This window comes from Fundulus heteroclitus, chromosome 24 (genome assembly GCF_011125445.2).
Source record: "Fundulus heteroclitus isolate FHET01 chromosome 24, MU-UCD_Fhet_4.1, whole genome shotgun sequence".
NCBI classification, from domain to species: Eukaryota; Metazoa; Chordata; class Actinopteri; order Cyprinodontiformes; family Fundulidae; genus Fundulus; species Fundulus heteroclitus.
The window spans coordinates 25,472,761-25,491,635 of NC_046384.1; the positions used below are offsets into that span (position 1 = coordinate 25,472,761).

Genomic DNA, 18,875 nt, shown 5'->3' on the forward strand with positions numbered 1-18,875 from the left:
CACTACTTGTATCTGCCTTCTATAAACTAAGGCTGCACCATATATATATATATATATATATATATATATATATATATATATATATATATATATATATATATATATATATATATATATATATATATGTGTGTGTGTGTGTGTGTATGTGTTATGAATATAAGGATCAATTTGTTAAATCTAAACATTGTGGTCTTCATTATTTCATAGAACCGTGTCACATGTGAACCTTTAGGAACAGACTTTTTGGGTGAGTATTAAAGAGGTAAAATTAATAATATGAGAAAAAAAAGTCCTAGGTCAATAAAGTAAAAATAAACAAACAAACACAAAAGTGATAATGTTATGATAAAAACGTCATATTATGAGAATTAAGGGGGAACATTTCCAGAATAATCACAGTTTGCAGAATTATTTCACTCCTGGAGTAATAGGGCCAGGTTAGATTATTTTAAATACTTTTATTCTTTAGGAGAATAAATTCAGGAGAATGAAGCTAAAGGGATACGAAAATAAACTTGTAATATTACAAAAAAATACTACGAATACAAAGTATATTCAGAGATTAAAGTCCCTCTGATACTGTTTAAGTGACTGAGTAAATGCAGATTTGCCACATTTAAGATGGCTGACGCTCTGACACATCGCAGCATAGGCAGAACCCGCCCAATGACGAGTCTACTCTTATATTATGTCTATGGTAGAATCAACTAATATGATAGGCTGAAAGGAAGGAAGGAAAACTGTCTCTATATTAAACTTTTATCGACCCTTTTTTTTCTATCTATCGATCGATATATATTGTTATTGAATTATCGTCCAGCCCTAGTTGGCATCTTTGAAATATTCTGAAGCAGTTGGCAGAGGGGCTGATAATCAGCACCTGAGTATAATGGTAGTTATTTTTATTTTGCTAAAATAGATCCACATTTGATTCTCCAGACCTCTGATTTCATGAGTCAAAATTAATGGGATTTAGATGCTTTACCTTGATGGGACTGTTGAGTAAATCCAGTAGCCTGATGCTCTGACTACAGTGTAGAGCAGTTGATGGAAAGCCTCAGTGCTTCCAAAGCCTTCATCTTCCCATCAACAGTTTTTGCGTCAATTCCTAACAAACTGTTTCTACTCTTGCAGCCATAGACAACTCCAACCACAGATAAGAGAACTTCTGCTTTGCTGGTAAGTAAATGTGTATTCAGTGTGCTCCATCCATCTATCAGTAGCTACATTTACATGGACAAAGGTCCTGACAACAAATAGACGATTGGAATAAAAATACATCACGTAAACAGGCCAATCAGAATAAGATGATCAGATTAAATTGACAATGTGCATATCACACAGGTTCTCTTCTGAATAAAGCCAGGTGCATATAAACACACATTCTGATCAGATTAATTGATTCTATGCCCATATCTACGGTGCAATGCAATTATTTTTGTTTTTCTGTTCCAATACAATAATCAAATTGTGAAATTCTGTGCACATAAACATAGCTTTTGAGTGGAGGTATGTTTTGCATTTTATCTCAATTGTCTGTTTCTGTGCTTTTTAAAAATGTCCTGATCATGAGGCATTAAACCTCAGAGAAGCAATCAGGAACCAACAAAGTTTGCATCTGACCTTCTGTCTCACAGAATCTTCAAATATATGTTTTCCTTGTTTTGTGGTGGTTTTAGGGTCAACTAGTAAACAACTGTTTTTCTCCGTTTCTCACAGACAACTGGAGAAGAACTCCTCTTTTGCTGGTGAGTTGATGTCTGATCAGTTCATCCATCATTCAGTCTAGGTAGTTGAATGTTTTAATCAGTGTTTTTCGGTCTTTACCAGAATTGCTGACTCAGCTGATCCAACCTAAGTCAACTGAATTAAAAATTGGAAAAACACATCTACCAACATGGCCTTGTAAAGTCCCTCAGAATAGGGTTCGGATGGTTATCCTCTGATCCAACTGTCAGAAACATGACTCAGTCGAATTACTTTTTGTGTTCTTCTGATGTGTCATCAAACACTAAGCTCTGGGATCATTAGAAGGTGTTTCCAATTAACTGCATCTGCATGGTTCTGATCCAACACAAGCAGCCAGGCTGACTTTAAAGTACTTCTTGATTCTGAGATCGACCAACTCGGAAATACATGCATTAGTGACCATATTTTAAAAAAATGTGGCATTAACATCGTGATTGCGCTGTTAAAGGTTTTTTAAGCACTAAAAATTGCCCTTCAGTGACTGCTAGGCTGAAAATCCACAATCTGGGTCACGTGGTACGATCACATAGTTCGTTGACATAGCTCAGGCTAAGCTCCAGAGAGTACAATGGAGTACACAATAGTGATGGGTCCGGCAACACCGATGCGTCGGCGCATGTGTCGGTCTCATAGAGCGAAACCCGTGTCGATGTGTGTATTGCTACGGAAAAGTCACGTGACCGATACAGGAACTGTTTCGGTCACGTGACCAATACAGCACCTGTTTCGAACTGACTGACGCGCCAAACTGTTTCTGTTCCCTCTAAGCTGAACGCGTGTGCATTCGCGCACAGTAGCGCGCACAGCAGAGCTATGCTGCGCAGTAAATAAAATCCAAGCTGAACTGTAAACAAAATAACAGTTAATAATGGTTAATTTTTAACTATTTTGCAACTCTGGTGTGATGGTGTTGTACCACAGTCTCGCTCTGTGAGCGCCAGGTGCTGATCGGAGCGCACCACTGATGGATGGGTTCTGCAACGCTTTTTTGGTTGGGCGGGTTGCGCTGTGCGTCTTTGTTCTACTTCTGAGCGTCGTTTCAGAAAAAAAAAACGGCTGATCTACACTGAGTAGAAAGTTGCTACTCTGAGTAGTTCTTCCTCCCTTTGTCATACTCAGCATGTCCGATTTCAGAACAGATGATATCAGTCAGGTAACTAAACACAGCGCCCGATCAATAATTTGTAAAAAAATAAAAAAGCCAGTCCACAAGCATCCTCCTTCACATTATTTATTGACTGTATCAAAAAAAAAAAAAAATCAAATATATGTTTAATTCAAATGAAAATATAAAATAATACAATGCAACATACAATGATTTAAATTGTATTGTGTATGCTTGGTCATCAAATCAGTGTCAGTTAACTCTGTCAACCAGGTTGCCTGTAGGGATTTTTAAGGTCCAGCAGGTGTCAGTATTCAGTGACACAGTATCGGCACAGTATCGGCACAGAGTTGCAATGTGCCGAAACGTTTCATGACGCCTCATCGACCCATCACTAGTACACAATGACAAGTTCAAATGTGGATTCACAAAGTGATGATTTTAACATGAAAGACAGCGCAAGCGTCTGTTACGATTCGGGTAAGTCTGAGAAAAACATTTTAGGGGAATAAACGAAAAGGGTTGCTTTGGGTCTATCCCAGGGGTTAAAGTTCTCCGTTGCTGCGACGGATTTTCGTAATTTGGTAAATTAGCGCAAAAATTAGTGCCTAGACTTTTTATTCAAGGTTTTAAACAGAAACTGCTCTAAGGGTCCGTGTGGACCTCTAAGCCAATAAAATATGGCAGAGCCGGGACATTAGCCAATCAGAAAGAGAGTAGGGCGGGTCTTTGCGAAGCGGAGATCTGTCACTGAGGTTTATCGGTGTAAAATCATTTTGATTTTTTAGAAGAGCATCTCAAAATGGCCACAGATGCATGAATGAAAGTGGCGCTGGTTGAAGGTTTTCTTTGAATTTATGAACTATCAACTCAGAAATTTCAGTAAATGAACAGCTGACAACAACTCCCCTCGGTAAGTGTGTCTGTTGCTGCTCTTCCAGTTAATGAGTTTCTTTCACCTGTGGTCACGTCGCCTGTCAGCGTTTATTTCCTTGCTTCCAGTAATTTAGCTGATAAACGCAGCGACTAACCAGGAATCTCTTCATGATTCACTGTTATGATTTGTTTAAAACTCAAAGAAAAGTAACGCGCTAGCTCAGGCTAAGTTAGGATGACGCTTTTTTTTTTGTTTTGTTTTTTCAAGAAGAAGAAGAAGGTTTGGAATGTGAAACAGTGCTCCGCATTGACAGGTTCAGATTCGGAAAAAGTAAATAAAAAATAAATTCAACCTGCAGAGCTGCAGTCAGAGCGGCTGTGGGTCAATATGCAGCAGCTTCACCTGATGAGCCGCTGAGCTCCAGGACACTCGTTAAACAAAATGACAAGGATTTTGATGCATACAGATTATTTAGGAAACTACATCAAAAAGATAAATAAACTGCAGCTACAACATGGACTGAAGAACGGGTTCTAACTGGGTGAGACCAGAGAAAAGCGACTCTCAGAGAGCTTTTTATGAAGTTATTTATTTTTACACGGAGTGGAGCGCGATGTGAAGCGACACCGTAGAAGCGAGTCTCACCAGGAACATGTGAGAAAGCCTATGGTCACATTTTTACTCCAACCAAAAAACACCTGCCAGACAGACAAGCTACACCAGCCAAGATTACCTTTTAACAATATTTATTTTTATGCAACAGCTTAATAACATTTTTCTAATTAAAAATGTTTATCTCTAAAAGAAGTTGTGTTTTTTTGATAAACCTGGAAAGGGGGGAGGGGTCCTCGTCCTTCCTGGACATGTCTCCAGTCACATGGCTAAAATACAACTGTTTTAAGCTTCCATAAAGTTAAATATTGCCTTTCTATAAACTCAGGAGTTGTGATAATTAATTGCAATGCAATAAGGGGCAACACAGAGATTGATTATTGTAATGTGCAATCTGTGTCATATTAAAATATCTGACATCATCATAGTGTTGGTTATGTGTCCTGCATTAACCAAGGTTGTGGTTGGCCTTGCAGGTTCATAGGATTGATTTATATTGAATGTGACAGTGGAGTTAATGTACAGGTGTGATGTAATGATGCAAGCTGCTGTCTATTTTACTAGTTCTAGTTTATGGAGCTTTTTCTGGGGGACAGGGGAGAAAGAGTTGTAATTGTAAAGTTGAAAGGTGAGTGGGCTGTGGACCAGTTTGCCAAAAGTGTGAAAGAAGAACTTGATGCTGCAGAGATGAAAGTTAACCAGGTGGATGTGAAAAGTGAAGGAGATTATGGAGAGGCTGTCCAGGATGCGTCCAGGACTCTAAAACTGAAAGGTGGGAGAGATACAGGAAATATCAATGAATATTTTAAAACTACCAGATTTGGTTAAAGTTGATTTTGCACAATAAGCAAGTGAGGAAACTAATGTGGCATGACGTCAACAGCCCCGGGAATATGTGGGCTGACGGGAAAACTTTTTTCAGTCAAACTGATTATTTTTGCTTTAACCCCTGGTCTATCCCAACCATGGCTTTAAACGCCTCAGGGTTCTGCAGGGCAGCAGGGCATTGCTTCACAGCAGGCTGCTGCGATGACAGCCAGGTTTCTCACTCCCACAGTGCGATGAGTGGGGAAGACGGGCTGCAGCGTTAGTGAGCTTAGGCTGAGCACAGAGAGCTTCTTGGGCTCAGGGTGATCAGGGATCTCGGTTTGAGTGGGACAGACACTTCGCTCAGGAGTCGTGAGGCAACTGTGCGTCTGAAACCAAAGGTTAGAGGCTACCGGCTTCTTGCCGATTCCAGTGAGCGAGGATTTTGTTACCTCCAGGACTCTTCGGGTTCAGAAATGTGTGTAGGGAGACATTATCCTTGTTGGTATTATAGCAACCATAAACCACACACTTTTTAACCATGTTTTATCTTTCTATTTGTGTTTTGAGAAAAGCGAGTTTGCAAGTAGGAAGTAACTTGTTGCCATGTTAACAGATCAGCGCTTGTCAAGGAACGACGTCATCGGTCACGTGACACGCGGCGCATACATTTTTTAAAAGCCTAGTGTTAAAAAGCCTTAAAAATCCACTTTGTCATCGAAATTTTTATTTTTTTCCCCTCAGGTCATGTTAATATATGAACTTTCTAATATATAGCAACTTGTATGATTTCAGAATCAAGAAGTACTGTAAGGCAGCCTATATAGACACAAATTATGAGCAGTTAACATGCCAGACCCCCAGATATCTTGGGTGTTCCGAGTCTCTTTGAATCATGGCTATTAAAGTCTCCATGAAAACATAGCAAACAGATTATATGTGAAAGCTTCGTTCCATTTTGTTCTACAACGTAGCAGCTAAACTCATTTTCATAATTTGGACCATTGAAAAGACATTGAGCCAGAAGCTGCTTCACTGAAAATTTTTGATCATCACAGCTGTCTGACGGATGTCTCTTTGTCTTCCAGGTGTGCTTTGGACCAGCCTCTTCTTACCACTATCGGACATTTTGTTTCCAGCTGTGTTTACCTTCCTTTTCCTGTTCCAACTCATCTGGAACACCGTTTACTGTGCATTATCCTGTCTTTCTAATCTAATAAATGTGTTTCCATAAACCAGTTATTCCCATAGGTGTTCTGGTTTTTCCTTAATTCAGAAACCTGGTCTACAGGTGACCAGAGTTTACTTTCTTTCTACAAACTTGATATTTGCTGATTTCTCCCAACCAGTGTTTACTGTCTCTCTTCTATCTTTCTGTGTTTCCAGTTGAATCCAAATTTGAGACGTTATTTCATGTAAAAAAAACTATCAAGTGAAAGTCCTTGATTGGGGTTTATGGGTTACCCTGCATTGTTTTGGATTGATCGAGATCTGAGAATCGCTGTTGGTGCTGCATCTGGTCTTGAGCTGCTGTTCTGTGGATTTCCCAAAGGTTTGTTGTTCCTGATGAAATAAAATCTGAAAGGAAGCCTACAGTGTCTGCTTTTTGACCTGATTGAAATCCAGTTACCAGAGGCTTCTGTCATCTCACTGTGGCTGCTGACCTGATCTTTAAAGGTATACTATGCAACCGGGGTTGATTTTCCCGCGAGGCTCCCCCCAGAGGGCAAAAGTAAAAGTGCACTGTCGTAAAGATGCTCAGCTGTTCTGGTTTCTCCGTCAAGCTAGGCGCGGTTGTTTTGACCTTAGCAGACAGGCGAACACAACGAAAAGTGGAAAAAACGGCAGTACAAGCAATGACTAACACAGTGAAGGTATGAACATCAAGCTTCCCGCCGCCGCCTCGCCAGTTTTATTATTATTATTATTTTTTTTATGTTGGCGAGAAGCTACCGCCTCGCCAAGCCGCGGCGGTAGCATCTGGCCAACATAAAAAAAATAAATAAATAATAATAATAAAACTCAATATGCTTGCATGTTTATTTGACGTTAACACGCGGTTCTTTGTTGTTGCTTACGCGCGTGCATATAGTGGATGGCAGGGCAAAAACACATGGAGTTCTCGCCGTAAAGCGAGACTTCTGTGTGTGCGGGCCGTGAGCTCTTGCATTTGCAAGTGCGGTATTTCCCCCACAGACCCCCAGGGCAGCCGAGAAAACCTTTGTTCGACCTGAAATGACTCATTTAATCATCCAAAACAGTATGGAACACATTAATTAACTGAAAAATGTTGCATAGTATGCCTTTAACAGAAATTAATAGATATCGATAAAATCCAGACAAGGGTAACATCTGATAGTATTTGTGTGTTTAAGCTAAGGTTGGACATTATAAAGTTACGAAAATGCCTAAAAAGTGTCAGCGTTCTCAGTCCCAGAAGCTCAGACGGCAGAAAGAGTCTGTGAATGAACGAGCAGAAGGTATGGGTTCTGAGAGCAACAGGCTGGTATCTCAGCAGCTTTATGCCGAATGTGTTAAGAACGGACATCCCAGAGATGCTATGTGTTGGAGAATCTTTTGATGGTAAGCAGATAAACAATTGCTTATCCAGTGCTGCTGCTTTTTTTGATGCAAACCAAGCTGTGGGATCTTTGCAGTCTAATTCAGAAGCACAGGTAGAGCAGACTAAACAGCAGGTGTCTTATGCTGAAGTGGTGGAAAGACGTAACGCACCAGGGCCTTTTTCATGAACGTATAGTCAATGTGGAACGTGAGCCTTCTGTAACGCATGTCTGTGCCTCACGCAGTCAGGCTTCACTAAAATACGGAAAGTTCAGGAACAGTCAGTGTGTGACCAACAGTTTGGTGTTTCTGGCATTTCTTCATGAGAATGAAAAGATCACTAGACCCGAGCTGGATCGTGTTCTGGATAAAGGTGATGTCCTGTACAGACAGACCAGAGAAAGGTTTCCTCTCAGTATCCATTTGGCAACCGATGAGCTCCCAGGTGAAGTGACTGCACGCAGGTCAAGGTATCAGGTAGATCTGCCTCGCATGTCTGTGTATGGATCACTTGGAGGTGGCGACAATCTTCCCAGTCTGGAAAAAGGCTTAAGCAGCTTATGATCAAATGTGCAGTATGACCTACTGATCATGTCAGGGTTATGTATCGCTGTTTTCAGATGCAGATCTGGCCACTACGGATATTTTGACCCTCATGCTAGAAAAACAAATGGAATGCCATCCAGTCTGCTCAACTTTGGTACTGCTGTGATGCTGAAATTTACCCATCTGACAGACATGATTCAGAGAATTAAGTCGTGCCACCAAATGTTTAACACGCAGGCAGTCATCTTGTTTGTATGAACTCAACTCAAGCCCCTGTCATTTTCCAGTGAAAACGCATCAAACCAGAGAAATGCTGTTTCAGACGCACCTCTTCTGTCAGATGAAGCTGTTCATGCGTCAGATGCACAGAGAGCCATCCAGCCTGAGAACGTTCCATCAGAAATACCAGGTGATGTAGACGCTCAACAACCAGTTGGAACAACATTATCCTCGACACAGAATGTTTCTCAGGATGAACCGACTGATTCAGCTCCGTTATCAAACTCTATATCCACTGATATGTCTCATCACATTCGTCCTCAAATGTTGAAGGAAATCTTATCTAAAGTCAGTAAACAGGACAGGAGAAAAATAAAAAAAAGAATGACAGCAGAGACAAAAATTCATTGCCATTTGTGAAATGTATAGAGAAAACAAAAGATCACACATCAGAAACTCTTACAGAGAGCAAGAAGGGTTCAGAGAAAAGCAAAAATCATACATCAGAAATTCTTATAGAGAGAAAGAAAGATTCAGAGAAAAGCAAAAATCATACATCAGAAATTCTTATAGAGAGAAAGAAGGATTCAGAGAAAAGCAAAATCATACATCAGGAACTGTTATAGAGAAAATGAAAGATTTGCCCTAAGACAAAAAAGTTACATATTAAATCGCTACAGACAATGTGAAAACTTTCGACGAAGACAGCGAAGTTATATTACTCAGTGCTATGCAAATACAGAATTCAGGCTCAAACACAGACAACTGATGAAAGAACTGATGAGAAAGAGGTACAATAACAATGTGTCGTTCAGGATGAGGCAAAGAATGAGATGTGCAATTAACATAAAGAGAAAATACAGACAGATGAACAAAGTCCGTCAGAGTGAACCAGACAAACACAGATTCACCAACATGAGACAGCTGAGGACAGACTGATCAATGAAGCCATTTCACTTTTCAGATCAAATATAAAGGCTGGTCCCACTTATGTCTGCACTGTGTGTCATAAGGCCTCATTTCCCAACCAAGTACAACTCTGTACAAGGTCAAATTACACAAGAAGCCAGATGTGGTTGAACAGTGTGTGAGAGGAAAATATGTTCATTTTTGCAATGAAAGCTGCAGAAACGAACAATGCACAGTTCCTGATGAGAGAAGGAAAGAGTGGATTTGTCACACTTGCCATAATCATCTAAAAAAAGGACGTATGCCAAACCTAGCTGCAGCAAACAACCTGGAGCTGGCAGAAATTCCCAGTGAACTGTATGATCTGATCATAATGGAAAGACATCTGATTGCTAAGTGTATTCCGTTTGCAAAGATCATTCCTCTTCCAAAGGGCAGACAAAGACTGATAAGGGGAAATGTTGTATGTGTACCATCAGAGGTTCAAGAAACTGTAAATGCATTACCCAGACTGAGGAGTCAGTCTCAGGTCATGAGAGTGAAACTGAATCGACGTTTGTCCTACAGAGGTCACCAACTTTTTCAGACAGTAACCTGACCCAAATTAGTTTCTGCACTAAGGAAACTGAAGCAGATTCATCCAGAGTATAAGGACATAACTATCAGAGATGAAGCTGAGCTATGTGACCCCACACTTCCTGATGAGGAGGAGGATGATGATGATGATGATGATGATGATGATGATGATGATGTTAGCATGGATGAGGATGACTACGATAAGGATGATCTGATGGAAATCGATATTTGTGAGAGAAATGCTCTGTATGAAAATGAGCTTGAACATGATGAGGACAATGACTGTGAGATACCACAGCAACAAATAAATGATGGAGAAGAAGGTGATCTGCCAAATGGAGGCTTTGCTTTAGAGTCATGCCTTCATCCCCTTGACATATCAGAAGAGATTCTCTGTTTTTCAGATAACATTTTTTGTGTTGCTCCTGCTGAAAGAAATAATCCTGTCAGCTTTTTCAAGACCCCGAATTTGGAATCAGTGTCACTCCCTGTACAGTTTCCTACGGGAGAGAATACTTTAGACAAAAGAAGACTGATTAAAGTCACCCCAAGTGGCTATTTCAAGTCACGGCTTTTTCATGTAGACGATCGCTTTGCCAGAGACCCAAACTACTTGTTCTTTGCACAGTTTGTGACAGAGATACACTTGGCTCACAACAGCATGACCATACAGCTAAGGAAAGGAAAGACTATGACCAAAGATGGACACAGAATAACTTCAGGCATGTTACAGGACAAACGAGAGGTTGAGCAACTGGTGAGAAATAAAGATGCGGTCAGATTCATGCAACCACTCAGAGGCACTCCAGCATACTGGGAGAAAACCACTAAAGATCTGTTTGCCCAAATTCGACAGCTGGGGAATCCTACATTCTTCTGTACCTTTTCTGCTGCTGAATTCAGATGGCCTGAAGTTATTAAAGCAATAAAGAGACAACAAGGTGAAAATGTTGATACTGAAGCACTTGACTGGGCTACAAAATGTGAGATTCTGAGATCCAACGCTGTCACCTGCATGTGATTGTTTGACAAGCGTGTTGAGGCACTGTTCAGAGATTTGCTGCTGTCAGATGCTGAGCCTTTGGGGAGAGTGATTGACTATTTCTACAGAGTTGAGTTTCAGCACAAAGGAAGTCCTCACATCCATTGTCTGATTTGGACTGAGAATAGCCCTCAGCTAGATGAATCTGACGATCAAACTGTGTGTGATTTTGTTGATAAATATATCTCAGCACAACTTCCTGACCCAGAAACCGAACCTGAGCTGTTCCAGAAAGTCACAGAAGTTCTGAAGCACTGTAAGAACCACACTAGGTCTTGTTTCAAAAGTGTGAACTCTGGTTGTCGATGTGATTTTCCAAAGCCCCCCTGCAGAAAAACAATGATCAGCAGACTTTCATGTTTCGGACGTATTTGGCCCACATGCAGAGAGACACCTGGGACAACAATGAGCAGTTTAAAGGTTTTATTTACAGGAGCGGAGTTGGCTGATCACAGAATTTAAGTATCTGGGTTCAAGGCTTGCTCACTGTCGCTTCATGCTTGCTCAGTATGAGGGATTGCAGCAAAGCCATGTACAATGCAGACGACTCTCCCTGTGGCTCTACGGTTCGCCAGGAGTGAATGCTGCTTGTCGGGACTTTGATGCAATCAACTGGTTTCCTTATATAGGACATTTTTGACCAATCTGTATAATCTGACCCAATCTGTATAATATGATTGAACTTGATTTTGTAAAGTGCCTTGAGATGACATGTTTCATGATTTGGCGCTATATAAATAAAATTGAATTGAATTGAAGGCTGAACGGAGCCGGGGTGAGACGATCTAGGGAGAAAAACAAGAAGTTTAGGCTGGGTTGCGGTGAGGGAAATGACGGACTGAGGGGCGGGGCGCTTACCACAAGGCTCGGGGACCGGACCAGGGGAAGTGGAGCGGAGGAGGAACTTGGCGCCTTCGGCTCTGATGGAGGTTGGTGACTGAGCGACGGTGAGCTGTAGGAGCAAGGGGAGGTCCGAGCAGCGCCCGAGGTGGTCGAGGACAGCAGAGAACTGCATGGCGCTGTCTGCTAAGTTCTGACACCACCCCCCCCTCAACGGTCGCCACCTGGCGACTCAGAGGAAGTGGAGGGACGGGACGCCAAAAAGGACTCTATCAGGGCAGGATCAGAGACAAAGGAACCCGGTACCCAAGACCGATCCTCAGGGCCGCGGCCCTCCCAGTCGACGAGGTATTGGAAACCTCTACCTCGCCGACGGGAGTCCACGACCCTGCGGATCCAACGCGCCTGGTGGTCCTGGGCGGGAGGAGGGGGTTCGGCTGGAGGGCACAGGTTACTGGAACGTACGGGTTTGATTTGGGAAACGTGGAAAGTGGGGTGAACACGGGAGTGTGGGGGAAGGCGCAGACGGACGGCCGTGGGACTGATTATGGTCTGAATCTCGTACAAGCCAGAATAACGGGGAGCCAATTTACGGTGAGAGGATTGGATGGAGGTGTTCTGGTTGGAAAGCCAAACGAACTGGCCGGGGCGGTAGCAAGGGGCTGGGACCCTCCTCCGATCGGCGAACCTGCGGTTCTGCTCCACCGTTCTTAGAAGGGCCTGCTTGGTCTGATTCCAAAACTCATGGCAGCGTCGAATGTGTTGGTGCACGGAGGAGATGGCAATTTGTCGGACACTGGCGGGGAATAAGGGGGGCTGATAGCCAAGAGAGGCTTCAAAAGGGGAGAGTCCGGTGGCAGAGGAGGTGTGGCTATTATGTGCGTATTCCACCCAGGGGAGGTATTTACTCCAGTCCGCCGGGTTGGAAGATGTTAAACAGCGGAGGGCGGACTCCAGCTCCTGGTTCAGCCTCTCTGTCTGGCCGTTGGTTTGAGGGTGGTACCCGGAGGAGAGCGTATACCTGGCTCCGAGAGCTGAGGCAAACTCTCTCCAGACCCGGGAGATAAACTGGGGACCACGGTCAGACAGGATGTCTTGGGGTATACCGTGCAGGCAAAAGACATGCTTAACCAGAAGCTGGGCCGTTTGGAAAGCAGAAGGAAGTTTGCGAAGGGGGATCAGATGACAGGCTTTTGAAAATCTGTCCACTATAGTGAGGATGGTGGACATGCCTTGGGATGACGGCAGGCCGGTGACGAAGTCTAACGCTATGTGAGACCATGGGCGTTCCGGGACGGGGAGTGGTTGGAGGAGGCCAGCGGGTGGTCTGTTAGAGGGTTTATTTTGTGCGCAGGCGGGGCAAGCTAGAACAAATTCTTGGGCATCCCTGGACATGGATGGCCACCAGAAGTAACGGGAAAGGAAGGTGGTTGTGCGGCGAACACCAGGGTGGGCAGAGAATTTCTCTGTGTGGGCCCATTGTAATACACAGGGGCGAAGAGCAGGGGGAACATAGGTCCGATCAGGGGGTCCGTTGCCTGGGTCAGGGTCAGACTGTTGAGCCAGCTGGATTAAATCTTCTATCTCCCAATGTATCGCTCCAACGGTGCAGGTGGGAGGTAAGATGAGGGCCGGCTCCTTTTCGAAGTCTTGGGGTGCGTGCAGGCGAGAGAGGGCATCAGGCTTTTGATTCTTGGAGCCAGGGCGGTAGGAGAGGGAGATGTTGAACCTGGAGAAAAATAGGGACCAACGGGCCTGTCTTGGGTTGAGCCTCCTCGCGGTCTGTAGATAGGTGAGATTTTTGTGATCTGTCCAAATAACCACGGGCTGCTCGGACCCCTCGAGCCAGTGACGCCATTCCTCAAGAGCGAGCTTTATGGCCAGCAGCTCCCGGTCTCCCACGTCGTAGTTGCGCTCTGTTGGGGATAAGCGCTGAGAAAAAAAGGCGCACGGATGGATCTTTTGGTCCCTGCTGGAATGCTGGGAGAGCACGGCCCCAACCCCGGTGTCAGAGGCATCGATCTCAACAATAAACTGCTTCGCAGGATCTGGATGAATGAGGACAGGTGCTTGAGAAAATTTGTTTTTCAAGTCATTAAACGCCGAGTCGGCGTCGGCACTCCAGCGGAAAGGCACCTTGGTGGATGTGAGAGCGTGCAGGGGGGCGGCGATCTGGCTGTAACCTCTTATGAACCGGCGATAAAAGTTGGCAAAACCGAGGAAACGCGGGAGCTGCTTCCGTGTTTCAGGCACCGGCCATTCGATGACAGCTTTGATCTTTTCCAGATCTGATCGGACCCGCCCACCCTCCAGGATGAGGCCGAGGAAAACTACTGAAGGCTTATGAAACTCGCATTTTTCGGCCTTGACGAAAAGGCGATTTTCCAGGAGGCGCTGAAGAACTCGTCGGACATGATGTTGGTGTTCAGCGAGAGTCTTTGAATAGATCAGAATGTCATCCAGATAGACGAAGACAAAAATGTTTAGAAAATCCCGAAGGACATCATTTACCATGGCTTGGAAAACTGAAGGCGCATTGCACAGGCCGAAGGGCATCACAAGGTATTCAAAGTGCCCTAGTGGGGTCTTAAACGCTGTTTTCCACTCGTCCCCCCGGCGGATCCGAACCAAGTGGTAAGCATTGCGCAGATCCAATTTTGTGAAAATTGTGGCGGACTGCACCGGTTCCAGGGCGGAGGAAAGAAGTGGCAAGGGATATTTATTTTTAACAGTTATTGCGTTCAGCCCTCGATAATCAATGCAGGGACGGAGAGATCCGTCCTTTTTGCCGACAAAAAAGAACCCAGCCCCAAGCGGAGAAGAGGAGGGACGGATTAGGCCAGATGCTAGGGATTCTTTAATGTATTTCTCCACCGCCTGTCGCTCTGCACGGGAAATGTTATAAAGGCGACTAGAAGGCAGGGGAGCGCCCGGCAAAAGCTTGATTGCGCAATCGTATGGTCTGTGCGGTGGTAAAGATTCAGCCCAGGCCTTACTAAAGACTAATTTCAAGTCATGATATTGCTCGGGAACAAAACTAAAATCTACTGAGTCACCCTCACCGAAAGACGGCGTGGAAGGGGGCCCCGCAGGGACAGCAGATTGCAAGCAGCGAAACAGACACGTCTGGGACCAGGACTCGACTCGCCGATCGGCCCAATTAATATGCGGGTTGTGCTTATTTAACCAAGCGAAACGCAGGACGACAGGAGCGTGCTTGACTGGGAAAACAAAAAACGAAATAAACTCCCTATGATTACCGGAGATAGCAACCTCAAGGGGCTTGGTCTGCTGAGTTACCCGGGGAAGACTGCCCCCATCCAGGGCAGAAACCTGGAGGGGGGTAGACAAAGGAACAGTTTCAATCCCGGCTCGCAAAACAAAAGATTGGTCAATTAAATTAAGGTCGCACCCTGAGTCAACCAGGGCGGATAGAGCAAAATTCTTGTTAGCCGTTAACAGCGTTGTGGGTAAGCAGAGCCTAGGAGATGCGGGGAGCGAAACTTCAGTGTGGTCCGCCGGCCTCCCCTTTACTGACGACGGACCCGCCCTTTTGGCCGAGCAGGACAGGTGTTAACAAAATACTCAGGAGACGCGCAGTACATGCATAGTTTGTCATCAAAACGTTGCTGCCTCTCCTCAGGAGTCAGACGTACCCGACCCACCTGCATGGGCTCCGGGGGGGAAGGAGGAGCGGCAACAGGGCGAAGGGGTACGCGGTCAGGTGTGGGAGGAGGCGGCCGGTAGAGGACTGGCCTCTCTGCGCGTCCCCTGCCTCGAGTCCTTAAACGGTTGTCAGGTTGTCAGGGAGGCAGGTTCCTCGAGGCGGGCCAGCTCATCTTTGAGTGGCTCGTCCAAGGCTTGAAAAAACACGGTTTTCAAAGCGCGAGCTTCCCAGCCCGCAGCAGCCGCCAGGGTGCGGAACTCTGAAAAAAAAACGAACGAACACTGAAACGAACACTGGTTTTCTTTTTCAGCGAACACTGAAAAAGAAAACCAGCACAATCCTCACTATCCCCAGAGAATTTCTCTGGACTAGGGGCTGAGTTTTCAGGTACAGATCGGGGAGGATCGGCAGATTGGGGCTCAGGGGCACCACTGGATGCTGAGCCGGACTGTAGTGTAGCACGGAAAGTGTCAGAAAGTTGACTGATCTGAGCTGCCAGCCCCTGCAACTGGTTCTGTGTTGTTTGCACGGCCATATGGAGGGTCTGAAGCTGCTCCTGATGGGCTGTTAAAGTCGTCCCAAATGCCCCTGCTGGGTCAGATTGTTGGCCAGAGTGTTCTTCTATCATGTTTCGGACGTATTCGGACGTATCGGCCCACATGCAGAGAGACACCTGGGACAACAATGAGCAGTTTAAAGGTTTTATTTACAGGAGCGGAGTTGGCTGATCACAGAATTTAAGTATCTGGGTTCAAGGCTGAACGGAGCCGGGGTGAGACGATCTAGGGAGAAAAACAAGAAGTTTAGGCTGGGTTGGGGTGAGGGAAATAACGGACTGAGGGGCGGGGCGCTTACCACAAGGCTCGGGGACCGGACCGGGGGAAGTGGAGCGGAGGAGGAACTTAGGGCCTTCGGCTCTGATGGAGGTTGGTGACTGAGCGACGGTGAGCTGTAGGAGCAAGGGGAGGTCCGAGCAGCGCCCGAGGTGGTCGAGGACAGCCGGTGGAATCTGGCGAGTCAGACTGACTGGTTTTCCTCTGAAGTCTGGCAAGACAAGTGCATAAGCGCCACGGCTGGATCAAGGCACGGGGAACCTGAGAGGACAAGAGGCACTGATTAGATGCGAGCATATAACCGTTGACAGACAGTGGCCACACAAGCATACCACTGATGCTAACACTCTGGCATCCACCGGCTGTCTGAGCGCTGCTCTTATGCTCCAGCGCTGACTCGCAGAACGAGCCGCAGGTGTGTGCGCCCCGCCCACCAGTCAGCTGCAGTCACCTGTGGAGAGAGCAGAGGGGACAGCGCCAGCAGAGAACTGCATGGCGCTGTCTGCTAAGTTCTGACACAGACCCGATGAGAAAAATTACACTGAAAGTGCAAAGATCAAACTAAGACCTCTGATGCAGCTGCTGAATGAACCTGAAGTTGCTTCTATGACTTTAAAGCAGATACTTTCTCAATGTGACTTGACACTGGCGGAGTATGAAAGTTGCCTCAGGACTATGAACAAAAAGACTGCAATCTACCTGAAGCGAAGTCCAAACGCCTGCTGGATTAATGGCTACAATAAACATCTGCTTAAAGCCTGGGACAGTAACATTGATGTGTCTTTCATACTCAATGCTTACTCCTGTATACAGTATCTGACCAAATACATCACTAAAAAGGAAAGTGGTCTGTCAGAGTACCTGAAAACAGTCATTGATAATTCCAACATGGACGGAGTCAATGAGAGTGATGAGATGAGAGCTGTCATGCAGGCCTACTCAAAAAAGAGAGATTAGCACTCAGGAGTGTGTGACTCCCCATCAGATTCTTGTAATATCTGGATGACCAGCTTGAGTGACAAATACAAAGCCAGACCCAAAATAGCAGAGTATGAGGAGATGTGCTTGGTTGATTTTGCTGCCACCTGCAGGTTTGTGAGTTCAGAAAAGGCGAACAGCGATGGTGTTTTACCACTTCTTAATGAGCTTGGATTTGTACAAAGGAGGAAAAATGATAAGCCCTCTGTGATCAGATATTATCACTGTTCAAAGGAGAAACATCCCGAGCAGTATTATGCCAGATTACTGAGACTGTACCTCCCTCACCGATCTGAGTACGAAATCCGAAGTGCTAATCTGCCAACCTACGAGTCTTTTTACAACTCTGGCTATGTCCAACTACCAGGTTCAAACCGTCCTGAGAGAGTGAAGAATGTGGTCAAAAGAAACAGAGACAAATATGAAAAAAACACTGAGGACATTGAGAATGCACTTGAAGAGTTTGAGGAGAGCAGAGAACAAGTGATGGATGAATAGTGTAATCTTGATCCTGAATCTCAAGTTGTGAGGTTGCAGTGTGATAATGATCTTCAAGCAATTGAGCCAGACAATGAACAGGAAAAAGTGCCCGACTATTCTCCTGAGTCTGCTGCTGCCACGGAAATGAGAGCTATAAGAGAACCTCCAGCAATGGATCCTGCTGTGCTAAGACAAATGTATCAGAACCTGAACCAGAAGCAGGCTTGTGTGTCCTATGCTGTCAGAGACTGGTGCATTAAACTTGTGTGTGGTCTGAATCCAGAACCGTTTTTCCTTTATGTTAATGGTGGGGCTGGAACAGGAAAGTCACACCTGATCAAATGCATATATTCAGAGGCAAAAAAAATACTGAGTAAACTGCAGCTCTTCTCTGAGCAGATGGACATATCAAATCGAACGGTTCTTCTTACTGCTTTTACTGGAACTGCAGCTTTCAATATCTGTGGAACGACTCTTCACTCCTTACTGAAGCTTCCACGCAGTCTGAAACCACCAATTCAGGGACTTGGTTACCAACTGGATGAACTAAGGTCTGAACTTTTCAATGCTCGAATCATCATTATCGATGAGATCTCAATGGTTTCGAAGCCGCTCTTTGCTTATGTGGATGCTCGACTTAAACAGATAAAAGGTAATCAGAGACCGTTTGGTGGTTTGTCAGTTTTGGCCGTTGGGGATTTTTATCAGTTTTCTTCCGGTGAGACAATCTAAAAGTCTATGCATACACAATCCAGCTGACATTGACCTGTGGCAAGAACATTTTCAGATGATCACCCTGACTGAGATCATGAGACAGAAAGACGATGTTGCCTTTGCAGAGATGCTAAACAGGATTCGGGTGAAAGAAAAGGCTGATGAACTGTCTCAGGCTGACAGAGACCTGTTGTCACAGACAATTACTGAACCAGCTTTTTGCCCCATGGATGTTCTGCACATCTTTCCTACTAATAAGCAGGTTGATGAACACAACTCAGCTACACTGGCTTTATTCCATTCTAACATTCTCACTATTGATGCAGATGACTTCCAGAAAGATCAACGGACAGGAAGAA

At 44.8% G+C, this 18,875-nt stretch overlaps 2 long non-coding RNA genes across 2 annotated transcripts in view; one reads left to right on the forward strand and one right to left on the reverse strand.

Annotated features, from left to right (window-relative positions):
• Positions 1-6,725, forward strand: part of LOC118557772 — a 12,664-nt gene extending 5,939 nt beyond the window's left edge. Inside the window, exons 2-4 of the long non-coding RNA XR_004927991.1 lie at positions 1,135-1,179; positions 1,720-1,748; positions 6,239-6,725. This is a non-coding gene — a long non-coding RNA (uncharacterized LOC118557772). The remainder of the gene's footprint in view (positions 1-1,134; positions 1,180-1,719; positions 1,749-6,238) is intronic.
• Positions 6,726-15,839: 9,114 nt separating this feature from the next.
• LOC118557774 lies at positions 15,840-16,862 on the reverse strand. Its single transcript, XR_004927993.1, has 3 exons — positions 16,677-16,862; positions 16,367-16,605; positions 15,840-16,293 (listed from the first exon to the last, which is right to left on the reverse strand). It is a non-coding gene; the product is annotated as an uncharacterized LOC118557774 (long non-coding RNA).
• Between the last annotated feature and the right edge of the window lie 2,013 nt (positions 16,863-18,875).